This window comes from Austrofundulus limnaeus, unplaced genomic scaffold (genome assembly GCF_001266775.1).
Source record: "Austrofundulus limnaeus strain Quisiro unplaced genomic scaffold, Austrofundulus_limnaeus-1.0 Scaffold85, whole genome shotgun sequence".
NCBI lineage: Eukaryota > Metazoa > Chordata > Actinopteri > Cyprinodontiformes > Rivulidae > Austrofundulus > Austrofundulus limnaeus.
Window position 1 is genome coordinate 134,095 of NW_013952487.1, and position 9,805 is coordinate 143,899.

Genomic DNA, 9,805 nt, shown 5'->3' on the forward strand with positions numbered 1-9,805 from the left:
GTTCTTTTTATCTACAGTGTCCTGAGACAACGTATGTTGTGACTTGGTGCTACATAAACAAACTGAACTGAATTGGATTCAAGATGGCAGATCTGGTTATTCTGGTGGAGGTCTTTAGCGTTTTTTTCTTCTTTTTTTTTTGCCTGGCGTTAGTCGTGGACGACGTGTCTCTGATGTGCACAAACTGACAGACTGTCTCCTTTGAAGACGGCGTCGGACCGAGACTCTCAATTAGAGGAGCGAGGAACCGGACTCGGGTCACCGCCRGCAGCTGACCCTTCCAAGCGTTTCCAAGATTAAGAGTCGCTCAGCGGAGGAAGAAACAGAAAAAATCTCCTGATCTTTGATCCTGGATTTAAAATATATATATATTATAGACACACGAAGGGACATATGCTGAGCTCGTCCACGACCACAGAGAGAACAAAACAAGACGCCAACGATGACAGATCAGTTGAAAAATAAGTGAAAATGTCGAAACAGCTTGGGACTAATTTGTTGAACATAGTTACTGTTGTCAGGGTAAAGCCTGGCACACTTTACGTTCTGCCTCCGGTGTTTATCAGAGAATCGGTAATTCTTCAGCCCGTGGCGTGTTATGGTTAGACGGGGCCAATTGTCAATCACTGTGACCCGCAGAGACGTGAAGGGTTCCTCTGCCGTGTAATTAGCACTAAAACAAAATGCATTGTGTTGAAATGCAGAGAGAGGCGCCCCGCCCAAACCGAACCCCGACTGATGGCATGACTGAACATTATCTGAGCTGTGGAAGCAGTTTCATTGATTCAGGACACAAAACCACGTTCACAAACTAATTAAAACAAAAAAAACATTTGAACTATGAGCCACCCATCCTGCGACTCTGTCTCCTGAGGTTTGTGGGTTTGGGAAGCCGCAGTGAGAAAACCCACCTAAAATCCACCTGTTTGCCCCGGGGCTCAGGAGGAAACGAGCTCTGCAAGCCTGCAACCCAAACAGGTATAAAACACACCTGAATATTAAAAACACTTAATGTGAACAGTTCAGTCAGAGTGCACGCGTCTAAATGTGACTTCATAAAGACCAAACTGAGAAATGACGGAAAACTGTCAAATATTAATATCTACCCTGGAAATTACTCTCAGCAATCAAACCAAACTTTATCTGTAAAAATTACCTGAGTTGTACCTTTTTGTGTTTTAGACGGTTGATGAGATAAGGTAGGAGGATAATCAGGTTGTCTTTAAAAGTTAATGTTAGTTCGACAATATAGTTCAGTAGTCGTTTCTTCCAGGATCAGAGTGGGGGTACACATCGGTCTACATCAATATATTAATAAAATAATTAATGATTCAATTAAATCAAGGTCAAACAAAAACATTGATCTATATCCTCATCATCATATTCCTGATGTTGATTGAAAAGTATCCGTCTAACACAATGATTGTGTTAGACGTACACATAATATCACATCATTGATCGTAGACTTGTGAACTGAACTGAAAACGTATCAAGACAAACTTTCTGATTTACACCCCTAGATCAGATACTTTCAGGACCAACCAAAACTATGTGTGACCCATCACTTCCAAATGAGGATTAAGTCAAATTTTTATAAAAATGACCTCATCATATTTTCAGATTCCTGCTTTAAAAGCTACATTTTGATACTTAGATCATCCTGATATCATTAGTAGATACAGAGATATTAATTTGTCTTGTGGGTTACAATAATACACAAATATTTAGTCTAAATCCTAATTTTATGTAATTTTAATGAGGATTTTTTTTATGTCATTTGAAAAAAGAAACCTCAAATAGTAATTGAATATTGAGATTTTACCATCTGGAAAAAACAAAAGCTTTGACAGCTCGCAGGAAAAATCTCAACATTTTAAAGTGTTTTTCCTCAAAATCGGGTTTTTGGTTACTACTGCTCAAAAAAGTGCTTCAAAAATGTTTTTAGGATAATATTTCAGACAGTTCTTTGAAATAATAAATTGATAACACATTTCTTTGTTATCCATCCATCCATCCATCCATCCATCCATCTATTTTCTTCCACCTATCCGGGGTCGGGTCGCGGGGGCAGCAGCTTCAGAAGGGAGGCCCAGACCTCCCTCTCCCCAGCCACTTCTTCCAGCTCCTCCGGGGGAACTCCAAGGTGTTCCCAGGCCAGCCGAGAGACATAGTCCCTCCAGCGTGTCCTGGGTCTTCCTCGGGGCCTCCTCCCGGTGGGACGTGCCCAGAACACCTCACCAGGGAGGCGTCCAGGAGGCATCCTTACCAGATGCCCGAGCCACCTCAACTGGCTCCTCTCGACGTGGAGGAGCAGCGGCTCTACTCTGAGTCCCTCCCTGATGACTGAGCTTCTCACCCTATCTCTAAGGGAGAGCCCAGCCACCCTGCGGAGGAAACCCATTTCGGCCGCTTGTATCCGGGACCTCGTTCTTTCGGTMATGACCCAAAGCTCATGACCATAGATGAGGGTAGGAACGTAGATCGACCGGTAAATCGAGAGCTTCGCTTTCTGACTCAGCTCTCTCTTCACCACGACGGACCGGTACAGCACCCGCTTTACAGCAGACGCTGCGCCAATCCGCCTGTCGATCTCCCGCTCCCTTCTTCCCCCATTCGTGAACAAGATCCCCAGATACTTAAACTCCTCCACTTGAGGCAGGACGACCCCCCTGACCCGGAGAAGGCACTCTGCCCTTTTCCAGCTCAAGACCATGGCCTCGGATTTGGAGGCACTGAGCCTCATCCCGGCCGCTTCACACTCGGCCGCGAACCGCTCCAGCGAGAGCTGCAGATCTCGTTCCGATGAAGCCAACAGGACCACATCATCCACAAAAAGCAGAGATGCGATCCTAAGACCACCAAAACGGATCCCCTCAACACCTCGGCTGCGCCTAGAAATTCTGTCCATGAAAGTAATGAACAGAATCGGTGACAAAGGGCAGCCTTGGCGGAGTCCAACTCTCACCGGAAACGAGCCCGACTTACTGCCGGCAATGTGGACCAGACTCTGACACCGGTCGTACAAGGACCTGACAGCCCGTATCAAATGGCCCGGTACCCCATACTCCCGGAGAACCCCCCACAAGGCCCCCCTTGGGACACGGTCGAACGCCTTCTCCAAGTCCACAAAACACATGTAGACAGGTTGGGCGAACTCCAATGCACCCTCCAGGACCCTGCTGAGGGTGTAGAGCTGGTCCAGTGTTCCACGACCAGGACCAAAACCACACTGCTCTTCCTGAATCCGAGGTTCGACTATCCGACGGACCCTCCTCTCCTCTTTGTTATATTTTGACAAAATGTAAATTTTTCAAGCATTTGCCGAGCGTTTCTGCCTAACTGAAAATAAGGATGGAGGACCTCAGTTTAGCTTGTTTGTCGCATTAACTCTGAGCTAATACATATAAGGCAATATAGCGTCGGCGCTAGCGCAAAGGCTAACAGGTTAATCTGAGGTTGTTCTTCCATGAAGCAGCTCTGTTGTCCTCCATCCATATTTTCAGTTCCAGGCTGAGTCATTTCTACCTTCTCCTCTCTGTCAACGCTCTCTGGTTTCATTTAAAAGAGTCGATCATCAGATATTGTCCAAGATTAACCTTCAGGGTGGATATAGCTCGCTAGCAGCCTCGCACCGAAGACCTATCCACGTCATCATTTACCCAGAATGCTTTGTGTGGAAATAAAATGGCTGTCGATGTTAAAATATATTTTTAAAATTTACAAAACTAAACATCCTACAGTATTTTTACAGTCTTTATTTTACAGTTAAAATAAATGTTTATCAAATAAAGTCTAATGTTACAGCTAATCATGGATCCTTTAAAAAGCTTCTCGGTGGACGAGCACCAGATGTGGATGAGAKTCTCCTGAAGATGCTGAAGGTTCTTCAGGTTCCGGGTCACAACGTCTCACGGAGGACTTTCTGTGGGACCTGGAGGAGAGGCTCCGACCAGTTTCAGATATTTTGCTAACAAACCTGCGGACATGTTGCATCCTCATTAAATATTTAGATGTAATTCCACTGATGGCAGTCGTGCAGGTGAAAGTGTAAAAACAATATGATCCAAAGCTTTTTGTATTTTTGGACGTTGCAGGTAAACATCTTCTGCCTGTGCTCACCTGTGGACGGAGCTGGTTCAGCCCCTCACACCTTGAGGAGCCTGTTTGCTCAAACCGGGTTGGATCTTGTCAACAGGCACAGGAACCTCCTCCCATCCTGTCCTCACCTCAGCCCGCTTCATCCCGCTCAGGCTCCTCTTCCCTCCCGGAGCAGCGCCGTGATTAATGGGCTCGTGGAGCTACCTGGATTAGGACAACAGGTTATTTCCATTACTGCTGGATTCTCTGTAATAAGGGGATCAGGTGTAATGGCAGAGCGCAGGGGGCCAGCTGTCTTGTCCCAGCTGAAGTACAACAACAACAACAACACAACCTCCAACAGGGAGAAAATAATTCACACGTGTTTGATCCGACACGCCAAGTTTGACACTCACCTGTCAGAACATTTGTTTCTGACAGGTTTTTCTCAATGAAATGTTGTTTTGTAATTTTTGTTTTAGAGAAATGCGCCACACACAGACACCTGCGTAGGCGAGCAGCTGAAAACGTGTTGGTGTTTGCCTCCTCACGTTGTTTTTACAGATAAAATCAGCAACACTTAGAAACRTGTTTAAATGTGTTGAACCCATTCTAGGAGGTGAACTTTGTCCAAATTCACTGATTTATTTAAGCTTTTCTAAAACTCATGGTGAATAATTTTACAGGGCAAAAATTTTCCCACAGTTACGGTAATTTATTTTGGTACAACTGCAACTTTTTCACAGCTAATTATTATTTTATTTCACAGCTTTTTTTCACAGTTTAGGCTATGCAACTTTTTTAATGCAGTGTAACTTTTCTAGCTTTTACTGTAAACGATTTTACATGGTGTAGCTTTTTTAAATAGTTTATAGTAATTAGTTTTACGCAGTGAAGCTTTGTAAATATTCAGAGTAACTTTACACGACACAGCTGTCCTACAGCAGTTGTTTTAGGTGACCCAGGTTATCAACAATTATAAGTTTTATGTGGCGCAAATTTTCTCACATTTATGATTTTAGGCGGTCCGTTTTTTTTTACAACTTGTAATAAATTTTGTGGAGCACAGCTTTTCTATAATTTATGGTAGTGGCACAGCTTTTTTCGCATTTACGGTTATTTTCTATTTTTTATTGACAAGATTTTTCTTGCATTCACGGTAGTTTGTTTGTWGTGACAACTTTTCTTGCATTTATGTTAATTTATTTTAAGCAGCCCAGCTTTTTAACGTTTATGATAATTTATTTTTAGTGTCAGCATTTTTTGCATTTACGGTACTTTATTTTTAGTGTCACAGTTTTTCTGACATTTAAGGTAGTTTATTTTAAGTGTCACCATTTTTCTCGCATTTAGTTTAATTTTGGTAGTTTTTATGGTAGTTTATTTTTAATGTCACWGTTTGTCCTTGCATTTACAGTAGTTAATTTTTTTGTGTCACCTTTTTTTGCATTTATTGTATGTTTTTTTTCCTCTCACATCTACAATAATGTTTTTTAGGCTGGTACAGCTTTTCTATATTTATGGTCATTTATTCTTGGGTACAGCTTATTTACATTTACAGTAGTTTGTTTTTAAGTGCTTACAATAATTCCCACATCAGGCTTGTGGTTTCCCTCTACTTCTCTGAACAGGTACAGCTCTGAAACAACACAAGTGAAGAAAAACAGCACASTTGTCACCAGAAAAGAAAAATATAAATTTTATATTTGTATTTAGGCAGTTTTTTTCCCCCTCGATGCTCATTGAAGCTCATGTTTGTTGACAGGAGGCTCTCCGTGTGGTTTTGATCCTGCTGGCTGGATGTTGCATCACTTCACCTCGGAGGAGACCTCAGAGCGTCGCTCAGCGATCAGCCGACAGAGACGAGCTCACACAGGTTTACAAAGCTCCACTTCAAACGAAAACTTAATCAAGACCTGAATAAAACCAATGTTAGTCGTAAAATCCTAAAGAGATTTGCTTTCCTTAAACTGTTATAATTGTGTCTCTCTGTTAGGAAAATATTTGACTAACCACTGGATTTATTTTAATTAATCACTGGATTCACATTTACAACTCATTAATCTTTAGTTAATGAGCCAAAAAAAGACAAAGATGTTCTGTGAAGCTTGTCGATGAAGTCAACACGCCTGAAAACATTTTTCTATTTAAAATGAGTTGAAAGTGATTAAAATAATTAAGGCAAATTGTCAGAGAGCAGCTGAGAAGGAGCTGCTGTCGAACAGGCCTGAAAACAACAAGAGTTTCATTAGGAAGTGTCAGGTGAGTGACAGCTGCTTGGCTCCAGCTGGGCCCAGAACGACTCACTGCTGTCTTCAGGACAGGAAGCTGCTCCTGAGCCGACAAAATAAAAGACCCATCATTCCTGTCAGGGTCGGCTGCCTGTCTGTTTATTATTTATTAATTATTAAACAATTAATCATTACAGGTAAACTCAGGATCAGAAAATAAACTTCAGCTTGTTTGAGATGAAGCAGCTAAAACATCAACAGACACAAAGGAGGACTAACCGAGCTGAAAAAGCCAAAGCTAAAAACGCAAAAAGGCTAACTGGAAGCTGAAATTATCAAAAAGTTTCAAAAAGGCCTAAAATAGAAATAGCAAAATGCTAGCTGAAGTTAGCAAACTGTTGTCTACTGGTAAGAAAATGCTGGTTAAAAGTAACAAAAGATAGCCAGAAGATAAAAGTAGCAAAAGGCTAAAAGCTACAAGTTGCAAGAATAAAAAGGTTCCCTAAAAATGTGGCAAAAGGRTTWAAAAAAGCCATCAAAATACTAGCTATAAGCTAAAAAATACAAATGAAAGTAGCAGAAGGCTAAAGTCTAAGCAAAAACTAAAAACCTTAAAAAAGTAACTAAAGTAAAACAACAAAACTCAAAGTAAAAGAATCAAATGTGACCTAAACGTGCTTTTAAAAAGGCTGGAAGCTAAAAGTAACAAAACATTAACTGAAATTAGCATAAAGCTATTGATTAGTAAGAAAACCCGACTAAAAGTATTGAAAGGGCCAGAACTAAATGTAGCTAAAGGGTAGCTAAAAGCTAAAACTAAGAAAGCAATAAAGGTAAAAGCTAAAAGTAGCATCAAAGTATCAAAGGTGAGCTAAAAGCAAAAATAAGTTAATTTAAAGCTAAAGTAATAAAAATGCAAATTTAAAGTAGCCTTCCAAAATGTGAGTTAAAAGATAATAAAAAACTATCTAGAAGCTAAAACTATCTGAATATTTTCTAAAACTAAACGTACCTAAAAGTAGCAAAATAGCTAATAGCCAAAAGTAGCATAAACCTATAAGCTACACATAACAAAATGTAATGAAAAGTAGCTAAACGCTAGCTAAAATAGATAAATAGCAAAAATGAGATAAAAGCATCAAAAGATAAGCTAAAAATGACTTTAAAACTCTAGCTAGAAGCTAAAATGTTAGCTAAAAAAGGTTTGTGGCAGCAGAAACCTCAGAGGACAGGCAGGCGTGTTTTCTGTCAGATTTTTAYTTTTGTTCGAGTTCTCAGCTGGTTTAGCTGCTGACGCTAACAAACACTGAGGGGAAGGAGAAATTTAAATAAACACAATAAATAAAAACTTGTGTAACTATGTTTGTGTCGATCGCACAAAAACATTAAGCTTTTAGTTTTTGTCCTTTAAAGACTCAAAATGAAACTTTAATCTTGTAATATTCTGTGTAACACAAACCTTAAATCAAGCTAACCTCAGAGTTTGTGTTGAGGACGACTCTCAGCTACTACCACACCAAACTTCAGCTCTGTTTCTGTAAAACTGACAGGTTTGTGGTCATTTTGTGTTTCAGTCATCTTGGCCGCAGACGTCAGTGAGTTCCTCCTGAGGTCTTCAGTAAAAAGTGATATTTTGCTATCAGAACAAACAGGTAAAAACTGGTTTAAATTAGAAGCTCAGGTTGTTTTATGACGTGATGAGGAGGAGAAAGTCGTAAAAACGCTCATTTTAGCTGGAACTACATCAGAACCAGAACCCCAGCAGGTTCTGGAGGGACCGGCAGGTAAACGTGGGGGGGTGGGGGGGTAAGCTGAGCCTGCAGCTCCTCCTCCTCCTCCTCCTCCTCCTCTCTTCCCTCACCTCCAGTCTATTTGTTCTAATTCCAAGGACCGGCTGGGTCTTGTCTGGATTTGGAGAGTGCTCCGTTTCAAAGGGTAATTGACACCTTTACCTGTAATTTCATGGTTTCACTCCACCTGCCTTTGATGTCTGAGTCCTGGTCGGGAAACGGCGGGAACAGATGATGTCGCTGCGCKTTTTGTTTTTCTCAACATGAAGAGTTTGACGTGATAAAAAATACTTTTTTAAATGAAACCACTCTCAGATTAATCCGGTGTGGGCTGCACGTCGCCTGTTCAGTTTCTTAAATCTCACCTGATTAAAGACAACCAAGAGTTAAAACTATTTAAACCAGCTCATAAAATATCACCTGTGTTAACTGAGGCTCCGCCCACAACCGTGTTTAAAAATAACAAATTACACCAATAAAACCAAAGTGAAAGAGCCTGAGGAAGAGGAGGAGGATGATGATGATGAAGACTGGATCAGAACCAAAGGGGTCTAAAACCTGTAAATACTTTCAGAGTTGTAAAGTAACTAAGTACAAATACGTTGTTACTGTACTTAAGTAGAATCTTTGGGTATCTGTACTTTACTTGAGTAAAAAATTTTCAGCGTMCTTTTTACTTCTTACGTTTTTAAAAAACAGGAAGTATAAAGTCGTTACTTTTATTTCATTTTTGCTTGACTTTAACTTTTACCAAAGTCATTTCTTGGTAAGATACTTGTACTTTTACTCAAGTATCACTTTGTGGTACTTTATACAACACCGGATACTTTCCTGCTTTGGAGGCACTAATGCACCCCCATACCATCAGAGAGGTAGGCTTTTAAACTGTGTGCTGCTTCAGATTTAGATCTGTCTGACAGAACGGTTCTCCTCTTTGTCTCGGTCCATTTRAAGAACCTTTACTGGTGGTTCTGGATGCTCTTCTTTGTGTGATAGAGCTTTAAGCAGCATTGCTGGGTGGTACAGAGGATGTGTGGACCTGTTCCTGAGTCCAGAACTGAACCAGAACCTGCGTTTAATGCATCACGACCATCTAATACTGACTTTTAGCCTTTGAGCTCAGAAATTAATTCAGATTATAATAATCTGATGATCAGATCATGAAAGATATCTGATCAGATTATAATAATCTGTTAAAATTATAATATATTGATTTGATTTTAACAATCTATTGATAAGATTGTAATAATTGCTGATTTGATTATAATAATCTGTTGATGAGATTATAATAATCTGATTTGATTATAATAATCTGTTGATTTGATTTTAATAATCTGATTTGATTAAAACAATATGTTGATGAGATTATAAGAGATTTTAATAATCTGCTGGTTTGATTGTAATAATCTGTTGATTTGATTATAATAATTTGTTGATTTGATTATAATAATCTGTTGATTTGATTATAATAATCTGTTGATTTGATTATAATAATTTGTTGATTTGATTATAATAATCTGTTGATTTGATTATAATAATCTGTTGATTTGATTATATGTTGATGAGATTAAAATAATCAGTTTATTTGATTATAATAATCAGTTGATTTGATTATAATAATCTGTTGATTTGATTAAAACAATATGTAGATGAGATTATGAGATTTTAATAATCTGTTGATTTGATTATAATATGTTGATGAGATTA

The 9,805-nt window shown here is 39.6% G+C and overlaps 1 long non-coding RNA gene across 2 annotated transcripts in view; it reads left to right on the plus strand.

Moving 5' to 3' along the window:
- The window catches only part of LOC106519944 (uncharacterized), a 62,958-nt gene that overhangs the window by 12,096 nt on the left and 41,057 nt on the right, over positions 1 to 9,805 (plus strand). For both annotated transcript variants that reach the window (XR_001310493.1, XR_001310492.1), the window contains exon 2: positions 5,843 to 5,953. This is a non-coding gene — a long non-coding RNA (uncharacterized LOC106519944). The remainder of the gene's footprint in view (positions 1 to 5,842; positions 5,954 to 9,805) is intronic.